A 17,268-nucleotide genomic window follows, 5' to 3' on the forward strand; every position below is an offset into this window, starting at 1 on the left:
AGAGGGTGAGAGCTCTGTGCCAGTCCCAGGACCTCCTTCAGCCCCAAAACCCCTCATCTGAAGCAGAATCCACCCTGCAACGACCTAAGGATGCACTCCCTGCAGCCTTCTGCGGCACAGATTCCTCCTTCAGCCCAGCTGCCCGGAGCCCTGCAAGGAGGCTCCTCTGAGGAATGAGGAGGAGGATTTGCTGAAAATCTCCCTTTTTCTTACCCCAACAAAAGACTCTCCTACGGTCCCTGCCCTCCATCTCCTCTCTTTCCAGGGGAGAAGAGAGAAGGGGAAATAAGACCACTAGCAGGACTTTCCTTATCTTGTACCCCTCCCGCAACTGTCCACCCCAGATTTGGGGAGGGAGGGGCTCTGTTAACAGCTGCAGACCCTCAGAGTGTGGGGCAGGACTCCTCCACTGCCAATCACGCAGCCCGGGTGCCTTTTCCCTCCCACCTTTCCAGCTTTTTCCCTTCTTCCCCTCTCAGCTCACCGCAGCTAGAGAAAATCAGGCGTTTCCCCCTGGGTGAGGCTCCTCCTGACCCTGCAGCACCTCCAAAACAGATCTGCTGCCCCACCTCCAGAAGGGTAACCCGGGAGGAAGACTGACCCCGATCAAGTCAGACCACTGCCACCGTTTCGGGAGACTCCGCAGCTCGTCGTGAAAAGCCCCAAAGTGCTCAGGGGCTCCTCCATGGAAATGTAAACTGCCCAGTTCCGGCGGGGGCAAACATTGCCCTGGGCTGCAACCTCCGAATAGTTCAGATCATCTGGGATGCGTTTCCCACGATCAGGGTGGCACTGGCAGGAAGGAATGAGGGTGAGGGGTGATGGAGAGGGGCATCTGCATCCAGGGAGGAGGGAAAACTCGTTTTCATTGCAGACGCTGATCCAGCCCCAGCCCCACGGTGTCCCCGCCGCTGTCCCCAGCGCTGCCATCTCCCACCCCATGCCAGGCTCTGCCTCCCCAGACTGCAAACAGAGGAAGCTTCCACCAGAGCCCTACAAATTCCCAGCAAATCCACAGTTCGGGCAGCTAAACCCAGCCCCAGGAGAGCCTGGAAAGCAAGAGGTGAGAAGCCCACAGACCATCCTGTGGATCTGGGAAGAGATGAGAAGCTGAATGTATCTCCACACTCACTCAGTTTCTCTCCCTGCTCTTTTTCAAAGAATCGTCTCTGCGTCTCCCTCCTTCTGCCAAAACCTTTTCTTTTGGGCAGGAAAGGGGTCAGGGAACTTGAAAGTCAGTGTTTGCTATTTGCAAACTGTGTTTCATACCAGCTTCAAATCACTGCAGCCCCCTGCCACCAGATTCCTGAGCGTGTGTTAGAGCTGACACTAATCAGCACGGAGTCCAAATGCATTCGGACTTAAATTTTTTACGAGTCAGATCCCTACTCCTGGCTGGTTTGCAGTCTACAAAGCTCCACAGTGCAAATCTCCCCTTGCCAGGCTCCTGCCTTCCTCTGGGGCCAGAAATCAGGAGTGAAAAGGGGGTGAAAACCTGGTATTGCTTGCAAAGAAAAGAACAGGCACCTACTAAACATCTTATAAATTAAATGTCCTGATTAGCAGGAGGGGTTGCCTAAATAGGACTGGGAATGCTTTAAATGTCAGATTCGGGAGCTGAAAGGCTCTTGCTTTATCTAAGGCTCTGAAAGAGGCCACTGACTCTCTTAGGGCAGTGCTGGAAAAGCTCATTCTGTTTGCAAATCCAAAGTCTACCCGACCTTCACTCCGATGAGCCAGCCAGGGATCACAGGATTATGGAATTTACCGAGTTAGAAGGGACCCACAAGGATCACAGAATCACAGAGTGGGCTGGGCTAGAAGGGACCTTAAGGATAATTTTGTCCAACTCTCTCTCATGGGCAGGGACACCTTCCACTACCCCAGGTTGATCAAAGCCCTGTCCAACCTGGCCTTGACCACTTCCAGGGATGGGGAATCCAGAGTCTCTCTGGGCAGCCTGAGCAGGGCTTCACCACCCTCTGAGTGAAGAATTTCTTCCCAATATCGAATCTCAACCTGCCCTGTGTCAATGGGAAGCCAGTCCTCCCTGTCCTGTCACTCCATGCTCTTGTAAATAGTATCTCCATCTTTCTTGTCATCTTAACCTCTGGTCCAGACCAGAAACCTGCCTTTCCTAGTTGGAAGCAGGAGCCAGCAGTGCCTCCATAGCAACCAGATGATGAGGAGACAGGGTTTGTTTTGAAATCCAGTCCCTAACGGTGACTTCAGCGCCTGGGATTCAGCCCAGGCCTCCTGCTCTCCACAAACTCAATTTTTCTCACGCTGACCACAGACCTGCCTCTGTCTGAGGATGTGGTGAGCACAAAACAAATCCCCCCTCACTGCCCCTGTCTGGGAAAAGCGCTGTAAAAGCCAGCAAACTTTAACCAGGCCTGTTACGGTTGTTAGGTCTCACAATTGATTTCCCCTCAGTGTGGTCCCATCTGGAAGGTTTCACCATAAGGAGCATAAACATATTCTTTTTACTCTTTCAACTAATCCCTGCTGAAGTGGGAATCTTTACTTAGAGATGGGCAAAGCCCTCTCCAGACCTGGATCTTTGGCTCGACAGGTGTTGGAGCTGGCAGGGAGGGAAGATGCAATGTGCACCTGAGTGGTTGATGCATGTCAGCAGTGATCCATCTCCTGCATTTCCATCCCAAGAAAACCCCAAGGGGGACGTATAACCACAGGCTACAGCCTGCAGCTGGGGAAGTGATACCAAACGAGTGAAAAAACAGATTATTGCAGTGTTGGAGGTCACATTTCTGTGGCACACAGTCCGATTTACCCACATTCCCTTTTTTGCCACAGTCAATGGCTGTTTCTGGAATTTTGAGTGATGGAAGAACATCCCTGCCTGGCCCCATCCTTTGGCTCCAACACCTCCCCTAACCTTTCCTTTCATCTCTGCCTGGGAGATGGGTCTGGAAGAGGAAAGCCTGGGGACAGCCTGGTGACACTGGAGCATCCTGGGCTGTCCTTCGCCTGCATTTCTCAAGGACAAACAAAAATGTTCTTGCCTTTGTGTGTGTGTCCCTGGGCCGGGGGGGGGGGGGGGGGGGAGGTTTTTCATCCCAAGAAACCCACAGAAGGAGGCTGAAAAGTTTGGTCTGAATGGTCCTTCTGCCTTGGTTACCTTGTGCAGGTGTCAGGGGTGACAAAGATTATGTAGATTATGAAGAGCTGTGAACCACCAGTGAGGCTCCTGCACCCTCACACCACTGGATACAGCCCTGGAAGATTTTTCTTCCTCCTTGCTGAGCATTTGCCATCCCACCCTGGAATCCACTGGGTCAGAAATCCACTGGGACAGAAATCACTGGGACAGACCTTCACAGCTCAAACCAAAACCAGGCAAGGACTAAATCACGGGCTACACTTGGGCTACCCAAGGGCTTTAGGCATCCAGTTAGTGCTGGTCCCAGTGAGTTTTGGAGTCCTAGGGGTTTGGGCTTCCAGTTTGTGCTGGTCCCAGTGAGTTTTGGAGCCCTAGGGGTTTGGACTTCCAGTTTGTGCTGGCCCAGTGAATTTTGGAGCCTGCAAGCCATAGAATCATCAAATTGTTAAGGTTGGAAGAGATCTCCAAGGTCACCAAGTCCAGGTTTTGACCACACACCACCATGGTCAGCGCCCTGTCCTCCTGCAGGGGTGACCCAGGTCTGAGGCTGGATTTTGCCACCACCCTCGTGCTCCTGCTTGATTCCAGCACAAATTCTGCACAGCCACAGCCATCCTGGGGGATCGGGCAGTGTGGGATGTGTGAGCAGGGATCAGGGCATCGCTGATTTTACCCACAGCAGCCTTCACCCTCTGCCTGAACAGCCCCGGCAGCCGATTCACCCCATCCCAGCGAGACGGACGCCTCCAAACTGGCGTGTCCAGTTCCACAGCTGCACCCAGCCCGGAGATTTCAGCTCTGCCTGGGCAGCAGGAGCCTGCAGGGCGCTGGCAGTGCTGCCATGTCCTGCTTGCCAAATTCCCTGCATGGCTCAGTCCTCCCACGAGGGGAAGGACGACATCCCTGGTGGAACATCCACCACCTTCGCTGCCTGTGCTGGTGACGCTCCTGGAGGAGCAGCCTGGATGTGGCCAATGGAGGGCACTCTTAGACATGCACACAAACCCACAGGCACACAAACACTCCATGAGAAAAAAAAGTAAAAGGAAAAAAAAAAAAAAAAAAAAAGGAGGGGGAAAAAATGAAGACGACTGCAGAAAGGGCATCCTTCCCCCCTGCTGCCTGTAGGACCATTCCCGACACCCTGTTCCTGATCTGTTCCCACTGGTTCAGCAGTTCCAGCTCCCCTCTCTCTGTCCATTGGCTCCAGATGTGCCCCTGTCCAAGATTTACTTCTCTCTGCTTTTCCTTCTCCTGACCTTGGTGCACGGCTGACATCCCAGCAGGGTGAAAACCGCTCTCATCAAGCTAATCCTCCTTTCCTGGGGCTTCCCCTTTCCCTGCAGAAGGTCCCCAGATATCACACTAAATATCCCTTTTGCCTGAGGCAGGAAGATGCCCGGCCCTGAAAAGCTCGTCCCTTGCCACTCTGAGAAAACACGGGAATTTGTTCTGTCCTTATTCACAAGGAACTGTTAGCAGAGAGAAAGGGGGGGGGGGGGGGCGAGTGGCGGGGGGGGAAGAAAAAAAAAAGAAAAAAAAAAGCTGCAACAGCTTGGAATTTTTTTATTTTTTTTAGTGAGGAAGCAAAGCAGAGTGGAAATGCTTGGAAAAACACGGTGGCATCTGTGAGCTGACAGCACAGACAGGAGTCAAGGAGGGCTCAGACCTGGGTGCTGCTTGGCTGCAGTGGCCCTGCTGGGCTGCTGGGAGAGGAGTTAACCCTGGGAGGCACCCAGGGAGCTTGGACTCGTTCTGAAGCACCACCTCTTCCATAAAATCAGTGCACAAAATCCAGTTTTTTTCCTTAGTATTGTTTTTCATGGTCCATTTTCCATCCCTGGAAGTGTTCAAGGCCTGGTTAGAGGGGCGCTTCGAGCAAGGGAAAGGTGTCCCTACACCTGGCAGAGGGGCTGGGATTAGAGGATGTTTAAGGTCTCTTCCAACCCAAACAACTCCATGACTTTCCAAACATGGATTTCTGCATGGCCTCCCTCACATCCTGGAATATTTGCTCCATCCCTGCAGAGACTGTTGTGCTACCCCCTGCCTCTCTCTGAGTCTCCTGAGTGCAGAGAAAGCCCAAATCTCACCTGCCTGCTGTGTTATTAAATTCTATATATGTACACACACCGGCATCGTTCATCCCAAATTTATCCCAGCTCCAAGCAGGAAGGGCACCTGCCCTAGGAGTAGACCCCAGCAGACGTGGAACAGCCTGCAGGACAGCATCAGCAGGGTGGGAAATGTTTGATTCTGATGGAAGTTGGCTTGTGGGTCAGGATCCCTATCCTACTTCAACTTTCAAAGGCTGGAAGAGGGGATTTGGGGAAAGGGAGGGCTGGGGAATGAGAAATATCTAGGAATGGATCATCCTGAGGTTCCCCAAGGGGCTTTCAGCCACGAGGAAACTCCAAAGCCCCTGAGCTTTGGTTGAACCCTCCCATCTGTGATCTCCTTCAGCACTGGCCAGATGGGGAGACACAATCGGGGGAGCCAGAGGCCGGATTTGAATCCTGGCTCCAGGATTTCTGCACACTGTCAGTGAAGCATCTCTGCCAGTTCTTTCCCACCTGAAAAGATGGATGTGAGGAGCACCCTCTGCTTTCCTTTAACGCTCCATGATCTGAAAAATTCCAGCAGAGTACTGGAGATGATGATTCATTTCCAACCAACCAGGATTTCATCCCAAAAGGAGATTAATTTAAAGACTAAGGTGTCTGTTCCAGATCATGTTAACTATAGATGGGCTCATAACTAAAGCTCTCAGAGTTTGGAAAGCCAGGCTCAGTTCCTGGTTCCGGATGATTTTTTTTTTTTTTTTTGGTGGGGTGGGGATGAATGGGATCAGGGGACAGCTGAGCACAAAGACTGAACCTCAAAATATAGGATCCACTTAAAATTCTGGAAAAACGTGGCCAAGAAGGAGGGCCAGCTGTGCTCCATTTGCCCCCAGATGTGGCTGCCTGAGGAAAGGGGGCTCAGGGCTCTTTTGCTTCCCACACAGCCTCAGGTGTTCTCTGTGCTCTTGGTGTCTTTTCAGCATCACCTTGTCCCAATCCCCTTTTATTTTTGTCCTCAACTTTCCTCTACATGAATGCTATTTTTTTTTCTTTTTTTTTTTTTTTTTTTTTTAGAATTGCCTGTTGGCAGCCCTGGCAGGACTTGGAGTTTCTCAAGGATTTTATAGGGCTGGATTTGATATCCTTGAACAGCAAAATCAAGGAGCACGTGGGGGTTCTTGGCAGAAGGTTGTTGATGGAGGTCATAATATTACATCTCACCTTGCCTCAGTTTACCTCAGTTTGAGGAAAGCAGACTGAAATCCCAGTTAAGAGTGGGATGACAGCAATCCTGCTGGAAGTTCCCAGGCACTTCCTCACTCTCAGGGGGATACACAATCCCTCTGATCCTGGTAAGATCAGCCTTTCCTCCATGCCAGCATCACCCACACTCCCTGCTTAGTCCAACTCCCACCCATCCCCATCGGTGATACCAAGAAATACACCAGCAAATCCCAGAAAAATCCCGTTTTCCCCATTCCCTCATTCCTGCCTGCCAGTGCTCACAGCCAACCCTTTGGGGTCTTTTCCCCTACGTCACCACCCTGCTCCTGAGTTTGAGGGTTACACAAGAGGGCCTCTGAGGGCAAGGTCACCCTAACGAGTGAACGAGAACGTTTCCCTCGCTGCTCACTGGAGCTGGGAACCGTGATGGGATTGATTGGGAATTCAGCTAGAGGTTAAAAGCACTGGCATTAGCTGGGGAGCTAAGTGGGAGCCCCCTGGGGACAGGGGGTGTTTAGGGAGGGGGTGTTTGTGCAGAGGGATGTTTGGCAAAGCTAAAGCCGGGCTTTGGGATTCACTGGGTGCACGTCCTGACACTGCTCACGTCTGCATCCCACATCAAGCACACCCTCAGTCTCCTTTTCTGGCCCCTGCGGACGAGAGCCTTGACACAGCTCCCATTCCTAAACTGCCTATTCCCAAAGCAGAACAGCCTTCCACGGGGTTCAATGCTCTCTCCTGAGCTGTGCCCTGGCATGGCCTGGGGTGGGAATATTGGCTGGGGCAAAAACCTCACCAGGAAGTCTCCTGAGATGTGTAGGCAGCGATGTGTCAGTGTTTCAGGCCAAAATTTAGGATGAAATTCTTCCCTGTGAGGCTGATGAGGCCCTGGCACAGGTTGCCTAGAGATGCTGTGGCTGCCCCATCCCTGAAATTGTCCAAGGCCAGGCTGAATGGGGCTTGGAGCAACCTGGGACAGTTGCTCCTGGGAAGGAGTCCCTGCCCATGGCAGGGGAGTGGAACTGGATGATCTTTATGGTCCCTTCCAACCCAAACTTTTCCTGCAGCTCAAAGCTGGGCTGCCCAAGGGAAACTGAAGGAGACAAAGACCCAAGCAGATGATTTTACAACCAGCTTGGGGCTAGAACCAAGCTCAAGTCCTGGTGCTTCTCCCAGCACCAGGAAAGGAGATTTCCACTTTGCTGATCTCCAGCTCGCACCTGGCTGGGGATGATCAGCACCAGGAGGTGACCAGAGGCCTCTGATCAGCCCCAGTGTTGGAAAATTTAATGTGGACTCTTCTTCTGGTTCCTTCCATGGCTTTGAATGACCGTGCCTCAGTTTCCCCCCACCAGACAAAGAATGCTGGCAGTCCCCCAGTGGTGGGGATACATTTCATAGGCAGCAGCTGGGAGAAGATGGAAAGACTGCATCAGAGTCCAATTTTACATCAACCCTGAAGGTGCACCATGCTGTTTTTGAATGCTGCTGTCTCAGCAAAGTTAAAACTGGATTGGGAACATTTTCCCTTCTGAAAACAGGAATTCAGCTTGTAATTTTAGGCATTCAGCTTCCAATGCCCAGCGAGGACGTCATTAGATTGCACACAGAAGTACCCTAAGATCCTATCGCCCAGATTTGCAATTTTCCAGCAATAGGAAGATGGAGATTTTAGTAAAACCAGAACTGTGACCATCCCTGGCATTACTTTCACTGTCCATAGAGTGAGGACCACAAAAGAACTTGGAATTCCAGGAATGCTTTAGCTGTGGGAGAGATTCCATCTGCTCCCACAGGGTCTGGAATGAGGGGCTTTGGAGTCTCTGGTGCCACACCAGCATGGGCAAATGGGAACATCCCAGAGTCATAGAGATGGCAGAAACACCTGAGCTTGAGCAGGGTGTGGAACGTTCCTACCAAGCTGAGCACAGCTCCTGAGGGTGGAGAGAGACAGAGAGAAAGCAAATCTCTCTTGAAGCCCCAAGTTTCCATGGTTTTGGACCCAGCCATGACCTCGAAGCAGCAGAAGTCTGCACCCTGCTCATAGGAAGCAGAAGAACGATAAATATGTGCGTTCCTGCAGCACCTTCTCCCCGGGGTCCTCGAGGGACACTGGGGGCAGCAGTGAATTAAGGCTCGTGATGCAGGGAGCCATCCCCGCTGACCCCAAACCCTGAGCACAAACTAAAGGAAGCAGTTTGTCACACAGCTCATAATTCAGTCGGGGGCCTCATTGCCACAGGATGCTGTGGAGGCTAAAGGCATAAAAGGGTGACAAAATGGATTAGGGAATCTGTGGAGGGGAGGCCAATCCATTGCTCTAGAGCAGGATGGGCTGGGTGCAACTGCCAGTCTCAGGGTGGCTCTTTCTTTGCTTTTCCTTCAGCCTTTTGTGGGTGATCCAGATGGATTTGGGTGGCCCTGGGCTGGGGTAATCCCCAATTTCAATACAGATGAGGGATGATGGATGAAGAGCAGCCCTGAGGAGGAGGATTCGAGGACCCTGGTGGATGAGAGGTTGGACACGAGCTGGCAGTGTGAGATCGCAGCCCAGAAAACCAACCAGATCCCGGGGTGCTTCCAAAGAAGAGTGGCCAGCAGGGTGGGGAAGGTGATTGTGCTCCTCAGTGCTGGATCCCTGAGCACAATAAAGACATGGGCCTGGTGGAGTGGATGCAGAGGAGGGCAGCCAGAAAATGATCCGAGGGCTGGGAGAACTGGGCCCGTTCATCCCGCAGAAGAGAGAGCTCCAGGCAGACCTCATTGCAGCCTTTCAAAATGTACAGAAGGCTTGCAAGAAAGAGGGGGAGATGCTTCTTACCAAGGCCTGTGGAAACAGGACAAGAGACAGGGGCTTTAAGCTGAAGGGGGACAGGTACAGGTTGGATATGAGGAAGAGAATTTTGATAATGAGGTCCTGGCAGAGGTTGCTCAGAGAAGCTGTGGCTGCCCCACCCCTGGAAGTGTTTAAGGCTGGATGGGGCTTTGACAACCCGGTCTTGTGGAAGCTTTGCAGCCAGGTGACCTTCAGGGTCCCTTTCAAACCAAGCCCCAATATGCTGCTGCCCATGGAAGCAGGGGAGTGGAGTGGATGATCTTTAAATATCCCTTCCCAACCAGTCTGCCCTATGATTCCATGATTCCATGATTCTATGTCTCTTATTACTTCCCTAAATAATCATTCTTTCATTTACTGTAGAAAGGTGCAGGGATATTATATTTAGCTGTAAAAAATTATGTCCACGCTGCCAAACCATCTGCAGAGCCTGAAACTAAAAAGAGTGTCACAAGTCACATCCATGTTGTTAAAACCCCCTCCCAGAATGGGTTGGCCTGGTCCATCCTCCCTCTTCGCTCTGTGGGAAGGGAGCCCTTGGGATGGATGGTGATCTGCCCTGACCTAAATTCTTCTGGAGTGCCACTCTCGTCCCCACGCAGGGCTGTGCCTGAGCTAACCATGCTGGACAGCAAAGGATCCTGACTGCTGCACTCCTCGGAGATTCCCCTTTTCCTCACAGACTCCTCGGGGCAGAAACTTCCTTCCAGGCTCTCCTGTAACAAATCCCAGGATGCTGGAATGCAGAGAGACTGGCAGAGGAACACAGTCAGAGCACAGGCGTTAACGAGCTGGATTATTCCTCACATCTCATCCATCAGTCTCATGACAAGCAGTTCAGGATTTGCATAAACGAGACAGATGTGCTCTGCTCCCCTTTCCAGCCCTCTCTCCAGGAACCCTTGAGCAAAGTGATGTGGGTGAGAAGATTACTGGTCAGGGGCAGTCAGGAGGCCTTATTGGGAGGCAAAGTTCTTCCTCCCTTCTCACTTTCCTTGGCTTTGTTCAATCACAGGAGATGATGGGAGGACATCATGGAGTGATTTGTGCAGCACTGAGGATGTGCTGGTTTGGGGCTGGGGTTAGTGAACTGTCTGCGTACAGCCTTGATGAAGATGAAGGGCTGAAGGAGAAGGGTTTATATTTATTCTGAGGAGGGCTTGGGTGATGCTTCATCACAGGGATGACAGCAGAATCTGGGATTTTTACACGCTCCTTTTTTTGTGTGAGAGTTTACTTCTGGCTCAGAGGACAGGAAGACACGAGACTGGAGAGCTGGAGGTCTGCAGACAAGAGAGCTTAAATTTAGGTTACTACACAAGACCCAAGACCTCGGAGGGGAGTTCAGCTACAGAGCCATGTGCTGGCAATTCTCTTTGTCCCATTTGCTCCAGAAGAAGATCTTGGGGCTCCTGATCATACTTCCAGACGAGCAGTGTTTAGGGAAACCTCAGCCCCAGGTGTCCCCGAGCAGCCCTGCAATGACAAACCCACCTGTGCAGCACAGGAACCTGCCTCGGTGCGCCAGGAAATGCAGGAATGATGAGGTGAGGACTGACCCAGCACAGTGGGGCACAGTGGAAACCTCCACTCTCACAAGGGCAATCCCTGGAGGGGCAGGGGCATCTCCACACAGAGTGCCAGGCTGGAATCCAGCACAGGTTGGTTGGGAACGCAAGCCCCCACCTCGTGCCAGACACTATGAGCAGATGGCCCTCCTTTAGTTCCTGAAGAACAGGGATCCACTTGCCAAATCAATGCTAATTTGCCCTTTTGCTGTCTGTCTCCACAGGCTACGTCTCGGCTGCTGAAGGATACGGAGCAGGGGCTGTGTTTTGGCTCTGGGACCAGGCATGGCACAGCTTGTGGACACAGCCCAGCCCTCCTTCCCTCTGAGAAGGGCTGGCCTCATCCCACAGAGCTGCAGGAGAGAGTCCCTTGGCTCAGCCATCTGCCACGATGCGTTCTGGCACCGCCTCGGGCCAAAGCTTCACCAGGGAGCATGGAAATAATTAAATGGTCTGGATGATCACGGGACCACTCTCGTGCCTGCCTGCAATTCTTCAGTTACTTATGAGGAGAGATGAAGCCATCATGCACATGAACGGCAAAAAGGGATGTTCTCTCAGGTGTCACTGCAGGAACTGAGGGGTGAGGGAGACCAGAGGATCATAAAATCACGGAATGGCTTGGGTTGGAAGGGGCCTTAAGAACCTTCCAGCTTCCACCCCCGCCATCGGTCCAACCTTCCAGAAGACCAGGTTAATCAGATCTCTGTTCAGGGATTCCCTCGCCTGGAATCCCTACAGGAATGGGGAGCCCACAGCCTCTCTGGGCAGCCCCAGCTCTCTGATCTCCCTCTGGGGAGCAAATCCAGGTGTCAGCCCTGTGGGATCAGGTAGACTTCTGCACTGGAGTCACATCAATGTGGGGGATTTTTCCCTCTCTTACCCTTTTCTGCACACAAATCATCAACTTTTGTAGTCGACTGTGACCCCTGCCAATGCCAGCAGCAGATCAGAGCACTGCCCTCAATCCTCAGCATTCCTGACCCAAAGAGCAAGGTGAGGAGAAGCATTAATTATTTTTTATTTTCTTTTTTTGTCAGGGCTGCCCTTTGGTAACTCCCAAAAAGCCGGTAAACGTGGTTAGAGCGGGTAGTTTCTGATTTGGCCACCAGGAGCATGAAGTTTGCTGCCAGTGCTTTCCATGAGATCTGGATCAGTGCTTTTCCCCCTCTCCCTCTCGCTCCTTTCCTCCTTCTCCTTTGCCTCTGCAAAGTGCGACAGCGTGGGGATGAATTGCCTGATTGTGCGCTCCTCTTTCCCCCGCCACGCCGCTCCAACAGCAGGGCTGGGGGATGGAGAAGGAGCCCAGCTGCCTCTTGTGGGCTGTTCTCTCTCCGCCCACCGCGCACTTTAAATCAGACACAAATTAACACCAACTCCTGGCATCCTTTATTAGCCGGATTGGCTCAGCCTTAGTTTGCTTTGCTTCTATCTTCTATTTTAATATTTTGTTATCTTTTCCCCACCAGCCCCACCTTCCTGAAGAGCACACCTAACGATAACGGCAACGCCCTGGAGAGCAGGGATGGCCCTCCAGCCCTTACAGGGAGCATTGATATCTGGTGTCCCGAGCTTTGATCCACGCACTGTGCCCCAGTAGGGGACAGCAGTCCCTCAAATGTCTCAAATTTCTGGGATTTTTTTTTTTAATTATTATTATCATCTTTTTTTACCCAAACTGCTCTCAAAGCATCGTTCAGGGAGAAACCCCATTCACAGAGTCACAAACGTGAAGAACATCACCTTTAGGGTACAGAGTGTTTGTCATTTATCATCTGAGAAGGAAATTATGTAAGATCTCTTCTCCAGCCCAGGGAATTGAGCTGAAATCTGACTGCCTAATGTGGGACACGGTGCAGGTAAAACCCTGAATCCTCTGTAGCTGCAAGAGATCACTGTCTCCAAAGGCTCCACCATGGCTTGGGATGGAGGTCCATCAGGAGATGTCCCCACTCTCTGAAAAAGGCGGCACCAACGTGGTCACTGATCCTCATCACCATGGGACTCCAGGACCAGAGTCTAGAGAAGAGACATCATCACTGGTGGAGACAAACAAATGGCTTCATGAGGGGTCACAGAGATGGTCAGACGGCTGCAGTACCTCTCCTCAAAGACAGGCTGAGAGAGCTGGGGTTGTTCTGACTAGCCAGAGAAGAGAAAGCTCTGGAGACCCCTCAGCACACACTCCAAGTGCCTTAAGGGAGCTTATAAAAAGGAGGGAGAGGGACTTTTTACATGAGCAAATAGGGACAGGACAAGGGGCTGTGGTTTTAAACTGAAAAAGGACAGATTTAGGTTAGAGATTAGGAAGAAATTCTTCCCTCTGAGGGTGGTGAGGCCTTGGCACAGATTGCCTAGAGAAACTGTGGATGCCCCATCCCTGAAAGTGTCCAAAGCCAGGTTGGATGGGGCTTGGAGCAACCTGGGATAGTGGGAGGTGTCCCTGCCCATGGCAGGGGGGTGGAACTGGATGATTTTGAAGGTCCCTTCCAACCCAAACCATTCCATGATTCCACAGGGCCCTGTCCCTCTTATACTCCTGTTTTTCAGTCCCCATCAGCAATGTAATTGATGGAGACAAGAGGAGAAGAATAAACAATGGGTTTCCTGCTGGAAGCACCATGGAATTGTCTGTCTCCTCCTGGCTGGCTGCTTGGCCACGTTTGCCAAGCTGCACACCATTCGGCAACTGTCAAACCTTTTGTGGATTTCCATCTCTGCAATATTCGTTTCTTAGCAACTCTGTTTGCTTTTAGCAAAAACAAAATGTCTCTGCCTGTGGCGTGCTATTTTGGGCAGAAACGGTGCTGTTTCGGGTCCACGCCAGTCAGAAGGACCCTAGTGAAAATGGTCCTGTCTGCCCACTCACGCTTAAGGGCACTGAGTGAAATTCTTATTTGTTTCCTGCATTCCACCTGCCACAGGGAAAGTGCAGCAGTCCTGGGCAGGCAAACAGCTCCTACGGCTACACTGCTGTTCCACAGTCCCTGCCATTCCTGGATCCTGGAGGAGATTGTATAACCCAGGTAATGAAGGTACAAGCCAGCAGCAAATTTTACAACGGAACAAAGTTCCAGCGAGAAAACGCAGTTACGCGACCCCTGTGTACCTTACTGGGAATGTCCTTGGGCTTGTAAATTTTGATTGGATCCAGCTCTACCAGAAGCTTTTCCAGCACATCCTGCTTGAGAGAAAGACCAATGAACTTGGAGAGCTGACCTTGTAAAAAGCTCAGCAACAATTTCTCCCATGGACCAAGAGTGAGCAGCACAACGTGAGGGTCACTGTGCCATTGCAGGATCTGTGTTTTTCATTTCTTTATTCTCATGTGATCACAGAATGGCTTGGGTTGGAAGGAACCTTCAGGATCATCTCATTCCACTCCCTGCCATGGGCAGGGATAATTTCCACTAGACCAGATTGCTTAGAATCTTGTCCAACCTATCCCTGAACACTTCCAGGGATGGGGAGTCCATCCTATTGTTTCATTCCCACCAAAATGTCACAAATCCAGTCTCTGCCTAGTTGAAACTGGAATGAGCGGCCAGGTCTTCTCAAAACCCATCTGCAAGGTAAGTTTTATCCTCCTTCATGAGTTCCCAGTAAGGGTAAAGACACACAAACTGACATTAAACAGCATCAGCTCCTCTTGAGATTATGATTTAGGAGATCTGATCGATTGGAAACTAATTCCAATTAAAAACCAACCAGGCAGAAATGCTGCCTCACTTCACAGGCTCAGGAAGGAGCTGAATTAAATAAGATCCCAGAAAAACAAATGGGACTTGAAGGCATTTAGGATCAGTGTGGGGAGATGGATGAATGGAAAATGAGACTTTTAGAAGGTGAAGATCAGCTGTGCTTTAAATATAACCGCAGACATCAAGTCTCCCACCCATCACAATCCCTCTATGTTGTATTCTCAGTTTGAGCTGAGTTGATTTGAGTTGAGCTCACCACCCTGAATACACCCCACACCTCTGAATTCCTCGGAATATTTAGGACATGATAGATATCTCACCAACTCAGTCTGCCTCTGGCATGAGGCTCCTTTACTTCTCCATTGCTCTGTGCCCACGGGAACTGCTGACCCCCTGATGTCTGATTTGTGGAAATTTGTACACTTTGCAAGTGGCTCAAATGACAATGGTTCTCAGTACGAATCCAGAAATCCCCAAAAGCTGGTTAAAAACCAGACAAAACAAAGAGGAAAAAAAATTAAGACTTGAATTTTAAAGACCTTTCACTGGCAAAACTGTAGATGCAGGATGAGAATAGAGGGAAGGAACTGGGAAACTCCAGAGATAATATCTTGAGGCCTCAGGAGGCCTCTGAGAATCAGTGAAATTGGACATGGAACTCAAGTGGTGTGGGAACTTGTAGAGTTTGTACAAGTTTTCCATTTTCTCTGGGAATAAGTACCATCCATCTTTGATATAGATCCAGAGTTATTCACTGACTCCAAGAAGCCTCAGTGACGTCAGCGGGGCCAGGAATCCATCTCTTTATTCCTGAGCTGAATGCCTACATATTGTTTTCATGCAGCTGTAAAGACCTCTTTTGTGCATCTTCTTGATTTTTCTCTGGCTCATTCATCCTGATTCATCCTCCTCTGCTTGGAGCTCCTTGAATATCCTGCAAGAAGCCCACACACTCAGACACATTCTTGCCTGAGCCTACATCAAAGCGCATTTGTCCAACTAATTTTTACTGAAATAAAGTTCCTGCCTTGCAAGATTGCCAAGAGCAATTGTTTTGGTGAATCATAAATACTGCAGAAAGTAAATGTTGGTTCAGGTTGTTTGTTTCCATCCTTGGCAGACCAAGCTCTAAGGGTACACATATTCCTCAGGAAACTGAGATTTTAGTTCAGCAAACAAACAATGATGGCAATGGATATTCATTAGGAGAGTCCTACATTTGACTCTTGGGAGGTGAATCTGCAGAAAATCATGAACTTCTCTCTGCCAAGGATCACCAAACAGCAGCAGAGGTGTGGAAGTAAATGCGTGTACATCCTCACCTCTTTGCTCAGCATCCTCACCTTGCCTGCAAACCCCCCTCTCCCAGGAAGACCCCAGGGACAGAAAGAGAAGATAAAGTAGATTGTGCCACTATAACTTGTGGGTTGAACCACAATGGAGACAGGTACTGTGCATTTTATCTGAACTTGTTTAAAGGAAAATACTCCTGTTGCCCAAGACTTGAGAAAATGGGGATTTTTTCAGCTCCGCTTTAACCACTGGGTTTTGATGTTTAAGATGCAGGCAGGCCCACCTGGAAGATGATGAAGTCATAGCATGGTTTGGATTGGAAAGGTCCAAAAGTGAGAAAAGATCATCTCACTCCAAACCCCTGCCATGGACAGGAACACCTTCCATTAAACACACAGAATGAGTGATTTAAGCTATCCTTGGATGCCTACAAGGCAGAGATGTAAATCCGAGCTCTCCCCTCAAGATTCCTCGGTCTGTCTATGGGAGGAAATGGGAATCTGAAACAGGGAGCGATTTTGGACAAAGCTACTTTGGTGCAAAGTGCTTCGGGCAGTCCCACACTGACAGAGGAGCTTCCAGGGGCACATTCTGGGGTCACTGCTGCCCCCATGTCCTTGGGAAGGGCATAAAATCCCACGGACAAATTCATCCATGGACAAATTCCTCAGCAGCACTGCTCAGTGAAGACAATTCACGGTGAGACAGAAACTGGACCTCAAAGCAGGGGTCCAGGCCCCACTTCAGGTCTAAGTGCCAAAAATGTTGTTGGGCCAGGGTCCTTTTCTGGAGCTCTGTTATATCTGTTTCTTCATGTCGATGGAAGATCTTTATCTTCTTCAGCAGATACTGATTAAGAGGCTCTCTAAATTTTTCTTTAACACAAATAATATATAAAGGTAACACTGTCATATTTCATAATATGGTGACTGTAATTCCACTCCTGTTAAAGAGCAATTGCAGTGTAATTATGATAAGTGTGTTCTCCGACACTCTTTAATGCCACAAATACAAATGTAATGTAATTATACTCCATTACGATATATATTAATATTGCAATTTAATTCTGCCATAATGCGGTAATGTAATTGGTAATTATAGGACTCTGTGTTGCATGTATCAGTGCTTTACACATGTGCACACACATGCACACACCCCCTCGTGTCTTGGAGAAGAAGTGACTGAGCAGTTCACTGTGTGGCTGAGAATAAACACTGTAAATGTCACTGCAGTGCTGCACATTCAATTCAGATAGCACAGGGACACCAGAGAGCCAACACAAACCACTCACTCATGCAGTTAATGTTCTTATTATAGCAACAGAAATAATTATTGATTGAGGGAAAAAAAACCCCAAACCATGGTATAATTGCGTTTTAATTGCAATATAATTCTACTGTAATTACACTTTTTCTGTTATTTGGCTCGGCCAATAACAATCAGGTTAGTGAGACATTGT

At 50.1% G+C, this 17,268-nt stretch overlaps 1 protein-coding gene across 1 annotated transcript in view; it reads right to left on the reverse strand.

Annotated features, from left to right (window-relative positions):
- LOC120755148 (adhesion G protein-coupled receptor B1-like) overlaps positions 1-17,268 on the reverse strand; it is a gene marked incomplete at its 3' end in the record, with an annotated part of 139,646 nt that overhangs the window by 59,314 nt on the left and 63,064 nt on the right. The window lies entirely within an intron of this gene.

This window comes from Hirundo rustica, chromosome 1 (genome assembly GCF_015227805.2).
Source record: "Hirundo rustica isolate bHirRus1 chromosome 1, bHirRus1.pri.v3, whole genome shotgun sequence".
In the NCBI taxonomy this organism is placed as follows: Eukaryota; Metazoa; Chordata; class Aves; order Passeriformes; family Hirundinidae; genus Hirundo; species Hirundo rustica.